This window comes from Brassica napus, chromosome C9, assembly GCF_020379485.1.
Source record: "Brassica napus cultivar Da-Ae chromosome C9, Da-Ae, whole genome shotgun sequence".
NCBI classification, from domain to species: domain Eukaryota; kingdom Viridiplantae; phylum Streptophyta; class Magnoliopsida; order Brassicales; family Brassicaceae; genus Brassica; species Brassica napus.
In genome coordinates this window covers 14,667,138-14,680,505 of record NC_063452.1, presented here as the reverse complement: position 1 = coordinate 14,680,505, position 13,368 = coordinate 14,667,138, and the positions used below count along the sequence as shown (strand labels likewise).

Here is a 13,368-nt window from a genome sequence, read left to right as displayed (position 1 = left end):
AATTGGCGCATCCCTTCCAAACGACCACTACAGCTTTCTCACCGTCGACATCCTCCTTCCGTGGTCAATATCTCAACGCCACCGTCTCTATACAGCACCAACAGAGCCCATTAGCTGCATTATTTCAGAGCCCAAAACATGCAGGATGGCATCGATTTCTGTTATTGGTGTGTCTGTCCAGCTTATGATTCTCAAGGACAAGAAAGGTACTATATCTCAAAATTCATCTAGTACTTTTCCGTTTGCGTACCTCCGGTTCACCTAGCCGTCCCCCTAATGGGGGTGTTCCTTGTGATATCTCCTTCTCCGTTGCTGCATTTCATGTTTACTGAGCTTTGAACAGTCAAGACGAGTATCTTTCTCTTTGGGGGAAATGGCATTTTATGTCATGCCCGACGAGTTCTATAGAATCGGAGTTCTTGACTCAACTCTCTCTGACCAAGGAGATTTAATGGAGCTTTCATCATATGCTGTTGTACTAGCCTCAACTGCCTCACCGTCCTCACCGAACAGTTTTCTCCTCGTTGCTTTAGAGATTCACCTAGTCTCTCCGGGAAGCCTCATCGGTGTTAGAGCTGATCTTACATGTGTAATGGGCTGTTTAGCCAAATCCAGATCCTCTTTAGGCAATTTTCCCACTTCCAAACCTTATCGTTTGGATATATAAACGTCGTTTTCGACTATGAAAAGCTCTTTGGAGCTTCCGTTGCAGGGATACAAGTGAAGGAAATCTTTGGATTTCTTTACTCTCCTGTTAATACCTCTATCTTAGGATTTATCGTTTCTTTTTTGTTCTTCGTACTGTCGAGTATTCTGGTTGTAGTCGTCTTACCATTGAGCATGACTCCGGCTGTAACCTCTTAGCCTTTGGGCCTCTTTTATAATATAATCTGTATTACAAAAAAAAAAGATTAAGTTATTCTCTCTCTCTCTCTGATCTGTTCATACCCTGATGGACATGCATATAAGTAAGGACAGCTCACCTAATGCTTCATTGTTCATGAATATACTACAAAGTAAATTTTTTTGATGATTGTTAAGTTTGATATATCATGGTTTTTACCAGTTTTGACCATGATATAAATCCGGTTTTAGAGTCTTTTAGGTCCTTTTAAAATCTTGTATGGGTCATTGTACATTTAGGTACACTTTAGTGATATATGGAGCTTTTGGAGTATTTTGTAGCTTATGCAAATTTGGAGCTGAACAGCGCAGGTTAGAATCAAACAAAGAGGCTGGTGTCGATCAACACCCATCGTGATCCATACAAACCGACGTAATTTACCAAGTTTCAAGATAATTTGCCCGAAATTTTTCTTATTTGCAGAAAAGTCCTAAACGTGTTTTAGTGTATATTATGTTTCCTTAAACCAATTGTGTAGGCTACGGTTTACTTAAGTTAGATTTGGGATTTAGAGCTTTGGAGAGAAGAATCAGAACTCTTTCAAAGATCGATTTGGAAGTCCAGTGTATCTATCATTAATCTATTTATGCAATTTATTCAGACCATGGTTTGTATTTCATTGATTATCTCTCACTAATTTTCTTGTTAGATTTAGGGTAATTCAAAAGTTATTGAAGAATTGCTAGATTGATCAAACTGTTAGAGTAATCTTATTGTTCTTCATCAAAGTGTTCTTAATACTGATTTTAGATTAATCACATGGAATTTTGATACTATGATAATTGATAGACGCGGCAATGTTATTGATTTCCTCACATAATCTTGAATGAACAAAATAACTATTCACAAAAGAATTTAATTTAGGGGTTTTGTGAACTGATTAAATTAGTTCTTAATGCTTGTTTGAATTGATAGAATTTGCAAATGAATTTGGAATTCTAGGATTTAGATATAGATAGATTTTGCTACGACAACTGATTGACTTTATCATTGTGATTTAAGTTTATGAGCTATTCTTCATTAAAGCCATGATTGTTTGATTGATCTTCAATTCTGATTTACCTGTGAATCTCCTTGAGTCTAACACCCTTTCCTATTGAACTTACAACCGTTTCTAGTTCAGTTTTTTACTACTTGCATTCTATTATCTAGCTTAATTCAAAAACTAAAAGTCTATTGTGTGATCTTATAGTCTCTATGGATTCGAACCATAAATATTGCACTGCACCTTTGGGTTGACATAGTAGCTTTAAGGGATAGTTTGAGTATATCAAATTTTGGCGCAGTTGCCGGAAGCTCTTTCTTATCGCCAAGCTCAGTTAAGAGTTCAGACTAGATGTCATCTCTCTTCTCTTGACTGTTCAGATGCATACCTTGCAGTACTAGAAAAAATAAGGATAAACAGTTTTTGGATCTTTCGAATCAAAAGCTAGAAAAGTTAGAACGCACGAACCAGAAAGCCAAACGGCCAGTGTCGATTAATACCTCTGAAGCATCAAACATTACCAATCATGACACATCGTTGAATGGCAATCTAGAGATAATCGACACCTACGACCAGTTGAGATGGTAAATCCAGTTATTCTAGTGGCTAATGATTTAGGTGTCCTACGAGATCAAGAGGGTCATGCAAGAAAAAGGGCATGCCAAAGATTTGATGATGCTGGAAGATTTCCAATGAAGTGGTTGTTGTTGAAGAAGCTGAGAATGGTGGAGCTATCTGTTGGAGAACACTTGGTAATTACAACAAGTGTGATCAGTTTTGTGCGAACAGTTCTGCAATTCACGCTCCTTCCTTTCAGAGGAATAACTTTGAGCTGAAACTCGCATACTACACTCTTCTGGGTCAGCACTGTTTTCATTGTCTTCCTCATGAGCATTCTATGGATCATCTTGAGAGGTTTGATGATCTAGCATCAAGTATCAAATGCATTCAAGTCTCTCAAGACTACATTTTCTGAAAACTCTTTAAGTACTCTATATATGGGGATACAGCTGACTGGTAGATGGTGGAAACAATTGGCCCCATGATCTCTTACTACCTCGAATGACATCAAACATGTTGTTTGAACAACTTCTTCGATGATGCAAAATCTGAGAAGTTAAGAAAGAAAATATTTTCGTTTTCTCAGGTCCTACTAAGTAGTCTTTTTCTTTTTTTTTCTCATATCGGTGGATAGAGTAGTATTCAGTAAACGCGCATAAATTTGTATTATAACCGATGGAGTAGCTTCAAACCAGTGACATTGGAAAGCTAATTCAATTCTCTATTTTGGGTCAAAATGTGAGATTCATTCATTGGTCGAAAGTATTTACACCAGTTTTACACCTTCGGGTGCAAATCAACTTAATATCTGAAAAAACTGATAAAAGACTAAAAATTCGAAAACATATACTATGATTCGATAAATGACTCAAAATAAAAGTTAAATCTGACAACATTGTCTATCAGTTACACATAACAATTCTGCATTATATTAACAACACAAATATATTTTGTCAAAACCAACCCTATATAAAATGTTTAAAAAGATAGACGATTTTAAATTGGATCCCATAAAATGAAATAAACATAAGTGCTGGTCATGCAATAGTTTTTTCAAGAAGAAAGAGAGAAATATAGAAAAAAATAAAAATAGAAAACAACATATTTTTCCATTTAAAACTTTATATAAATAATAACACAACCATAAATTTTTAATGGTTATTTAATGAATTATATATTTTTGTAGTTGTTGGTGCTAATTCCTCTTAACTGAAAGTTTGTGATTGCAAACGGGGGTTTGCTATAGTTTTATCAAAAAACAAAAAGTCTCAGAAAAATCATTTGCATCATGTAATATAATTTTTACCGTAAAAGTATTTCTGTGAAAACTATTTCGATTTTCTACACCACACAGGTATATGCTAAAAATAATTTGAAATATCTAATAAGTTTTTCAAAACCTTAAATATTAGATATGTAGCAGTATATTATATACTGAAATCTTGAGACTTTTAAAAATAATTAAATATTTTTATATTTTGCAAAAACATTAGTATATATTTCATATTAATAAATTTTAGAAATTATGAAATTATATAAGTCTTGTATAGTATAAAGTATTGGTATATAGTATTGAAGATTCACAACATTACTAAATTTGAACATAATTAATTTTGAGAACCATAATTAATTATATAAGTCTTGTATAGTATAAAGTGTCTTGTATAGTATAAAGTATTGGTATATATATATTTAAATGTTTCAAATCATTATTCTTTACTTACAAGATAAATTTAATTTTTTTCTCTGTAAGTGTTATCGTATAAACAACTGTAAGTGTTATCGTATAAGCAACGAATATGATTCTAACTACTTATGTATTACTTCATATAAATATAAAAATATTGAACTCTCAGAGAAATATTAAGATAATTGATAAAAAAAATGATATCAACTATAGTCTATCTCTATATATAGTTACAAAATGTAATGTATAATATCAAATAACTTATATATTATCTTACAATTTTTTTAATTTTTTTATTACACAATGTAAAATATGGAAAAATATAAACAAAAACACATAAAAAGTGTCTTTATCATAATTACTTTAAATTATAACTAGCATAGACAATTTTAATCTTTAGAACATAAACCAATATGAATAAATAATTAAATGAAATACCTACCATAAATTTATCTAAAGCTAAAATTCTTATTTGATAAAAATTTAAGCACTCACAACATATTTTCGTACAAGTTTGAAGTTTTAAATCAAAATAAAATAAAATCGTATTAAGCGTATTAGGTCCTAGTTTTTCTTAAGTGAAAGGTTCTGATGGCAAAGGCGGGTTGCTTACTTTTAACAAAAAGAAAAAAAGTTTTGGATAAATCATTTGCATCATATAATACTTAATTTTGTCACTTTCAGTTAAAATATTTTGATACTCGTTGTCTTTTATTACATCACTATCAATATCTTTAAGAAGCGATATATGAGATTATTATAAAGCAACCACATGTGTCCTCGGTGTCCCTTGGAGATCTCCTATAACATAGTCCACCAATAGTTGTCTTTTTTAATTCCTTACACTTCTGATTGCAGTTGGGAATCTTCGAGCAAAGACCTATAGGTTCTATACCAATCTTTGCTTCCCCAGGTTCTGAATTTTTATTTTAGTGGTCAGTGAATTATGACTGTCTTGTAACAAACAAAGTATTATATGTTCAACTATAACTAAACGTTTAAATGGAGTCATAATATTATATTAAATAGGTATTTACCATTTTCTTATCTCATGCTTAGGTTAAGAGCATAAGGAGTAACATAGCATAGCAAAAAATATTTTGCTTGATGAAGCCATTATATTTTGAAATTTAAGATAAAAAATTCATTTCTTGATTTGAAATATTTAAAAATATATTATTAACTTTGAAAACATAATTATTTTTGCATTATGTTTTATTTTGTTCATTATTTTATGAGGTCCAGTATTACACACCATTTCATTAATCGCTATATATATACTATTGTGAGAAAATTCTATATGTATAAATCAAAAATATCTAAAAATAAATACTTTTCGAGCAAAGATCTATTGAAAATTTATGATCATTATTTTTATTGCGGAATAAAAAAAAATAAGAATGATGATATCATAGAAAACTGCCAATCTAATGCTAGTTTCATTAAACTCAATTTATACTTAATGAAATTAGACAAAATATCCAGTTTAACTTTTTTATTAAGTTTACTATAAAATATAATTGAAAATTTTTACTTGGAAAATTGGATAAAAATCTCTTTTGAAAGGGATATACAAAGTCAATTGTATTATTAGGTGTGAAAGCATGGACACAACATTTTATCTATACTATGAGTACGTGTTCCTAGGGTCAAGATGTGGATCTGTATATCCTTGTTGGTAATTGTACAACATATATCCCAAATATCTTGAAACAAGGTAATAGTATAATATATGAGATTATACTATAACGAAACATATAAGATAAAATATTAAATGATTTTTGGCTTACTTGGGGACATAAGAAGATTAAGGCATAAAAGCATAAGGAAGAAAAATTTGCCAAATGAAACCATCTTCTTGTTTTTGTTTTGTTTTGCCCTCTTCCTTTCCCCCCAAGCTGAGTAGTACTCACAACCCTTCTATGTTCCTATCCTATATATAAGTTCTGAAGAAAGTTAGATTAACTTTTATTTATATTATATTTTTCAATCTATTATATAATTGAATATATGGTATATCCACTTATGAACTTTACTATTTATTTTGAGATTTATTATGCAAATATCCAACTACAAATTATAACTGTTAGAGGATTTTTTATAGAAAATCTCTTTAGTTAAGTAAATAATATTTATTATTTTCAATTTATTATATAATCAAATATATGGTATATCCAATTATTACCTTTACAATTTATTTTGAGATTTTTTTTTGCAAATATCCAACTACAAACTATAATGATTAGACGCTTTTCTTTATTGAAAATCTCTTTAGTTAATTAAATAATATATATTATTTTCAATTTGTTATATAATAAAATATATGGCATATCCAATTATTACCTTTACTATTTATTTTGAGATTTTTTTTTTTTTTTTGCAAATATCCAACTACAAACTATAACTATTAGAGGATTTTCTTTATAGAAAACCTCTTTAGTTAAGTAAATGATATTTATTATTTTTAGTTAATTAAATAGTCTCAAGTAATAATTGTTAGATTATATTCATATGATCATATCCTTTAAGTTATCATTTAAATTACAAAGAGTTTTGACAACATGCTATTTTACATGTATATTTTTCATGATAATTAGTTACAGTTTAAGCGAATTTTATTTAAATAATGCTAAGTTATTTTGTCAATATCATGTTTTTTTTATATTTGAAAATACGTTTACCGATATATTTAGTCATTTCTTAACAACTGATGATTTAATCGGTATCACATATTTTTTGTTAAACAGATGTCAGATTATTTACTAAAATAGCACGCGTTGGCAAAAGTACGAAAACTACTTTGGTCAAGCCAAACTATAATTATTAGAGGATTTTCTTTATTGAAAACCTTTTTTGTTAAGTAAATAATATTTATTATTCTTAGTTAATTAAATAGCCTCAAGCGATAATTGTTAGATTATATTCATATGATCATATTCTTTAAGATATCATGTAAATTATACAAGAGTTTTGACAACATGCTATTTTACATATCTTTCATTAATTAGTTTCAGTTTATGCAAGTTTTATTTAAATAATTCTAAGTTATTTTGTCAATGTCATTTTTCTATTGTATTTGAAGATACATTTACGAATACATTTAGTTATTTCTTAACAACTGATGATTTATTCGGTATCACATATTTTTTGTTATACAAATGTCATATTATTTAATAAAATAGCACACATTGGAAAAAGTACGAAAACTATTTTGGTCAACCCACACAAATAAATTTACCATTTTTCACCAACATCATTTACCTAATTATAGCGAGAACCAAATAATGTATAATATATTACTCGATTAGCATAATACAGGGATGATTATATGACTTATATACAGTTTCTATACGAAAACTATTGTCAGCAACACAAAAAATACATCACCACATGATCATACATTTGGACAAAACTAATGTATTAAAAACTAAATGAATTATATGAATAACATGACAACATCCATAAACTAATATGTGTTATGTTATTAACACCATAAGTATAATTTTAATATCGGAAAATATATCAGATTTGAAATTTGGTATCACTGAATAAAAAATTATTTTATAACTGGATCATACAAATGAACACAAATAGATCAAGTATTCAAAATGCAAGGCTACATCAAAGAACATGGGATAACTATTAAAATATGTTAAAAAAATGTTAACCAAAATAAAAAATTGTCGAATTACAAGTTAGCACTTTTGTAGCTATCAAAATAATGTTGATGGTGTTATGATCATAACACAAAATAGTTCATGGATATTTTCATGTGATTTATATATTTCATGTTGTTTTTAATACATTATTTGTTTTTTCAGTTGTGTGATCATATGATGTTGTATTATTCTTACAGTTAGTAATCATTTTCTTAACATATGATCTACGTAGTAGTTATCATAATACTGTCACAATGATGTCACTCAAATTTTAAAGCTACATAATGCTTTTTTTTAAAATTAAATTAAACATTGTTTTGAGTAAAAAAATTGCTTTGAGTAAAAAAAAGAGCTGATGTTAATGCAGAATCTCAATATGAGATTTTGATTCAATTACTTGAAATATGTTTCTTATTGCTATTGGAATTATTATGCATATCCATGAGAATTAATTCTTCATGAATCTACTTCTGATTGTCGGATTTGCACATTCAAATTTTTTTGGTTTCTAGTTGACATTATTTCTTTCTTTGTAGTATTTTTCTAAATGGAAAAAATTAACATTTTTCAAATTTTCTCCTATTCATTAATTAGTTGTTATACATATATTCCAACTTAATGTTATTTAATATATACATATCCTACAATTAGATATGTTGGGATATGGATAATAATTTAAAATGTGTTTACAATTTAACTTTTGGTATATATCTATACATATATAAAAGTTGTTTTTTTTTTCATCTTATAACAACTGACAAGGGGGTTTGATGATACGTGTCTCTCATATATTTTTTCTTTTTATATTTTAGATTCTTCTTCTTTTAGATTATTGTAATTTGACCACACTTTCTAATCATTTTCGCACTAACCATTATTGTGTGAAGTTTGATAAACTATTTTATTGGTCACTAATTAAAATTCAAGAAGAATAAATAATTATATTTTAAATATTTAATTTATTTACAACTAAAATAAAATAAATTGTGTTATTTTTTTAAAAAAATTTACCATTTTTTATTATTTAATTTACAAATTATATATTTATTTTACTATTAAAAATCACAATCACGGAGAAAAAGCAAAATACCATAATAATACTAACTCAATAAAGGTTTTGAGCTGAAATGAGATCAACTAAGAAGACTAATTTACCTCATCTTACCATAGAATATCTTGGGTAGAACAAGCATATGTCAGAAAATGTACAAAGATAAATCTGAGACAAAACAATCCCCCGAACACAAAGGAGCGCGATCAAGTACCAACGCAAAAAGCCAAAAAACGGATCAGAGATAGAATAATCATCGGAAGAACAACGTCACCACGAAACAAGAAGACACATGCCTAAAGAACCAAAAGCACAACCACTAACTAAGAGGTAAGAAGCACCACACTAACTAAACAGGCACATACAAGGCACCCATGCCAGGGAAGAACCACAAAGCTCTGAATATAAGGGACCAAAGCTCCAAACGACTAACTCTGCACACCTACACCAAATGACACAAGAGAAGAAGAGAGAAAACCTGAGGGAAGGAGAATGGAAGTCAGCCACAGAAAAACCAGAGCTTAAACTTGAGACCAAAAACAACATTCCAAACCCCAGAAAGCATACACAGAGGAAAACACTATCCAAATCTGGAGTAGAAAATATGGCGAAAGGGAGAGCCACCAGAGACGTAAGCAACGATGTAAGGTGCAACGAGATGAGAGAACAAAGAGAGAAAAGAAGACGAAACGAAATCAGCAAGCCATAGAACCATCCTTGAGCTATGAAAAAGAGCATAGAAGTCAAATCACCAAAATCCAGAACTTGAAAACCAAGACGAGCAGAGACTATCGACGACAAACCAACGACGAGGAAAACAAGATGAAAGACAACTAAACTCTGACTCAACCCAACGAGATGTAGTTCCTAACATCAGCCAAAATATAAGGAAGAAGAGGGCCAATATTGACCGAAACAGCCTACAACGCCGTGAGAAACAACCACACAACATAGAACTCATAAACTTGATCTATAACAAATACAAGACAATCTCACAAGAGAAGAAGGTGAAGAAAAACAAGAGCACGGAGGTGAGTCTTTTCGCAGTGTAGGTGAGAAGCACCGCATATCGGAAAGGTAAACGAAATAAATAGATAGTGATGACTCAATGTCAAAATATTGGGAGAGGAAAAAAAACATCTTAAAAGAGTAATGTTCAAAAATGTGAGATATTAAAATACAATTTTTACGCTGAAACCATCAATCTTAGAATCAACAAATGTCTAAACGCAAAGTTATTGAAATTCAATATGTTTTACATCAGAAGCTCAATTCATCACTAACAAGTACTATTATACACACAACAACACATTATTGAAAAAATAAACACATAATATATTAACGTATTACTACATAACACAATAAAACACCAAATAACGCTCTTCACAAATAAAGGCTGACCACATAATTACATCATCCAAAAAAATCATATTTAACGACAATATACATATATACTTATATATATATTATAACTAAGCATTTATTAGAATTTAACTAGTTTTATGAATTAATTAATTAAACTCGATATGATTTACTTTAAGAAAAATATAAAAATATAAAGATTAATGGTATAAATTGTAAATCATATTTCAACCAAAGTCTAATTTCTATATAATGTTTATGTTGTCATAAGATAGATTTTATAAGTTAAATAGCAATAAAATGTTGAAACAGAAAAGGACAAACTAGAGATAAATTTTATTTTGAAAAATAAACAATCGAATCTAATAAGTATGGTTATAAATTTTATATAAGAAATATATAATAATTCATAATTTATGAATATAAAAACTGTATATAACTAGCTATTTTTTTATATTGTTATCTTATGGGCTTATGATATATTTTGAATTGCCCCAGCTTTAAACAAGATATATATTTAAAAACAAAAAGTCCTGTTATTAGAATCTGTTTAAAGAGCTTGAAAAGAAAGTTAAAAAGTACTCTCATGTTGGAGAAGTAACTAAATAAATACTACAGATAGTTACAAAAATGATTAAGAAATTTTCAAATTACGGTAGTTCCCAAAGTTTCTAATTCTTGAGCTCGACTTTTGCTAGTTTGTTTTGGGGGTAAAAGGTTTTTTTTGGAAGTATGATCTAAAATTTCAAATTAAACACAAAGATATTCATGCCTTTTTGAAACTTTATTTTTCCATATTCACTCTAGAAGTTCGAGTTATTCACAAAAATGTTATTACTTTTTCGATTTCGAAAATGAATCTTTTACCTTATCATCTTCATCTTCATCTTCATCAAGTATTTATAATATTGCAATTGTCATCAATACACTACCATCATGAACAACCAATTTGAAGCTTTTAATACACCAACGTTTCAAATTTTACTCTTCATGTCTCATTACTTATGCACACAAATCACATTTCTTTCACTTTCTCTTTAAATTCATCCAAAAAACTAAGATTTTGATTCCAAGCTTTGTAAGGTTTAAAGAGACTTTGAAGCTCATGATATGTGGTCATTAACGACTAGGTAGCTTTTGTAGTGAAGTTTTGGGTGGTTGGAGAAACTAAGCAAGTCATCTCACAAATCTAAGGTATGAAATCATTTTTTTCTCAGATCTGTTCCCGAAGACTTTCAAAAGACTTCGCAAAATGTGTTCTCCATCAACAAGACTTCCCTAGAAGTCTTCTAACTTTTCTCTATTAAGGAAAAAAAAATAAAAAAAACCAGAGAAGACTTCTGAAAAAATCTTATCAGATAAACAAGTTAGTTTTGCAATTGACCGAAGACTGTTAGAAATTTGATTTTTTATAGAAAACTTCTCAGGAAGTCTTCTCGGGAAGTCTTCTCGGGGAAAACTTATGTAGAAGTCTTCTGAAAGTTTTCCTGAAGTCTTCTCACTGTCGCAAGATGTCTGTGTGGATTACTTTTGCAATTGAAAAATAATAGTAAAATATCTAATATTAATATATAAGTCTTCTCAAATTTTATTCCGGATTTTTGGTCAAATCTTTGGTTACGAGAGAAGACTTCTCTGGAAAATTCAAATATAGTTAATTGCAAAAGTATCCCATGTACTTCTTGCGACATTGAGAATACTTTGGGAAGACTTATATAGAAGTCTTCTACAAAAAGTCAAATTTCTGACAAACTTCGGTCAATTTCAAAACTAACATGTTTATCCGAGAAGACTTCTCGAGAAGTCCTCTATAGCATTTTCGAGAATTTTTCAAATTCAAAAGTAAGCTCATATTTACAAAGAAAGACTTCTTAAGAAGTCTTATGTAGAGTAAACTTCTTAAGAAGTCTTCTGTAGAGTAGACTTCTTAAGAAGTTTTCCTTCGTAAATTCTCAATTGCAAAAATGACCTAAATAAAAGACTTCTTAAGAAGTCTTTGATAGACCATGGATTTTACCCACTTTTACCCATGGTTTATAAGTGTTTTAACTATTAACTATTGTATTATAGAGTTTATTTAGTATATTTATATGGTCATGAGTGATTTGGAGATAAGTGATGATTTTGGAGCATTTTGGAGATATTTGGAGTAAGCACCCGAGATGACCATCGAGCTCGACCATCGGTCGATATTGAAGAGGAATAATCGATCGATGTTAACGTCTTGACATCGATCGACAGCGATGCACGCAGAAAGCCTGTTTGGTCACAGCCGACTTGAAGCCCAAGTTTTCACCAATTTACAAGATTACCCCTAACGAGTTTTAACCTAATTATATAAGTTTTGCCAACATGTTAGAGGAAAATAGTGCTTTCTTGTTTTACTATTTTCACAGCAAAGGTTTTCTAAGATTTTGATAGATTGGAGAGAAGATCCAAAGTTATATTTGTGATTGGAACTCCATTGATATCTATTTACTATTCTAATGCAGTTTTCATACCTTATTGTTGTTATGAATTGATTGGTCATGTCTCGGTAGTTCTCTTGTTAGATTTTAGGGTTTAAATAGGTTATGAAGGATTAGCCCCAACTATAGATTGTTAAGTGGTGATATTAATCATTAGGATTGTCATTAATGTCTGATTCTAGATTAGCTACCTAGAACTTGCCCTAGGATTGTTAGATATAAGCGATAGTTTTAATTTCATCCTGAAACCATTCTAATTGAGCTAAGATTCTTGCTAGAGTAAGGCGAGAGCTGATCTAGTGAGCTTAGTGAGCACATTCAACCCGCACATTAACGCTTGACCAATAGCGTCGATCGATATTCAAATAGAATAATCGGTCGACGTTTCGAATAGTGCATCGATCGATATTCATATAGAATCATCGATCGACACTAGTCAATAGACAAACTTATAAAGCGAGAGCCTAGTGGTTCATTTATAAGTGTTGAGCTCTACAATATCATGCATGCAACTTGTTAGGCATCTATATGATTATAATTCCAAATTTCCTGAATAAAAACTCTAAATCTAGCTATTTCCTTTTAAACACAAAAACCTCAACTAATCAATCGAGCAATTACTTGCTCAAACAACTGCAACTTTACATTTAAATCATTAAACCACCTTACTTAACAAATCCAATTAGATTTA

The 13,368-nt window shown here is 29.8% G+C and overlaps 1 long non-coding RNA gene across 1 annotated transcript; it reads right to left on the bottom strand.

Annotated features, from left to right (window-relative positions):
- Window positions 1-4,785: 4,785 nt before the first annotated feature.
- Window positions 4,786-11,307, bottom strand: LOC111209610. Its single transcript, XR_002661035.2, has 2 exons — window positions 5,928-11,307; window positions 4,786-5,053 (listed from the first exon to the last, which is right to left on the bottom strand). It is a non-coding gene; the product is annotated as an uncharacterized LOC111209610 (long non-coding RNA).
- Between the last annotated feature and the right edge of the window lie 2,061 nt (window positions 11,308-13,368).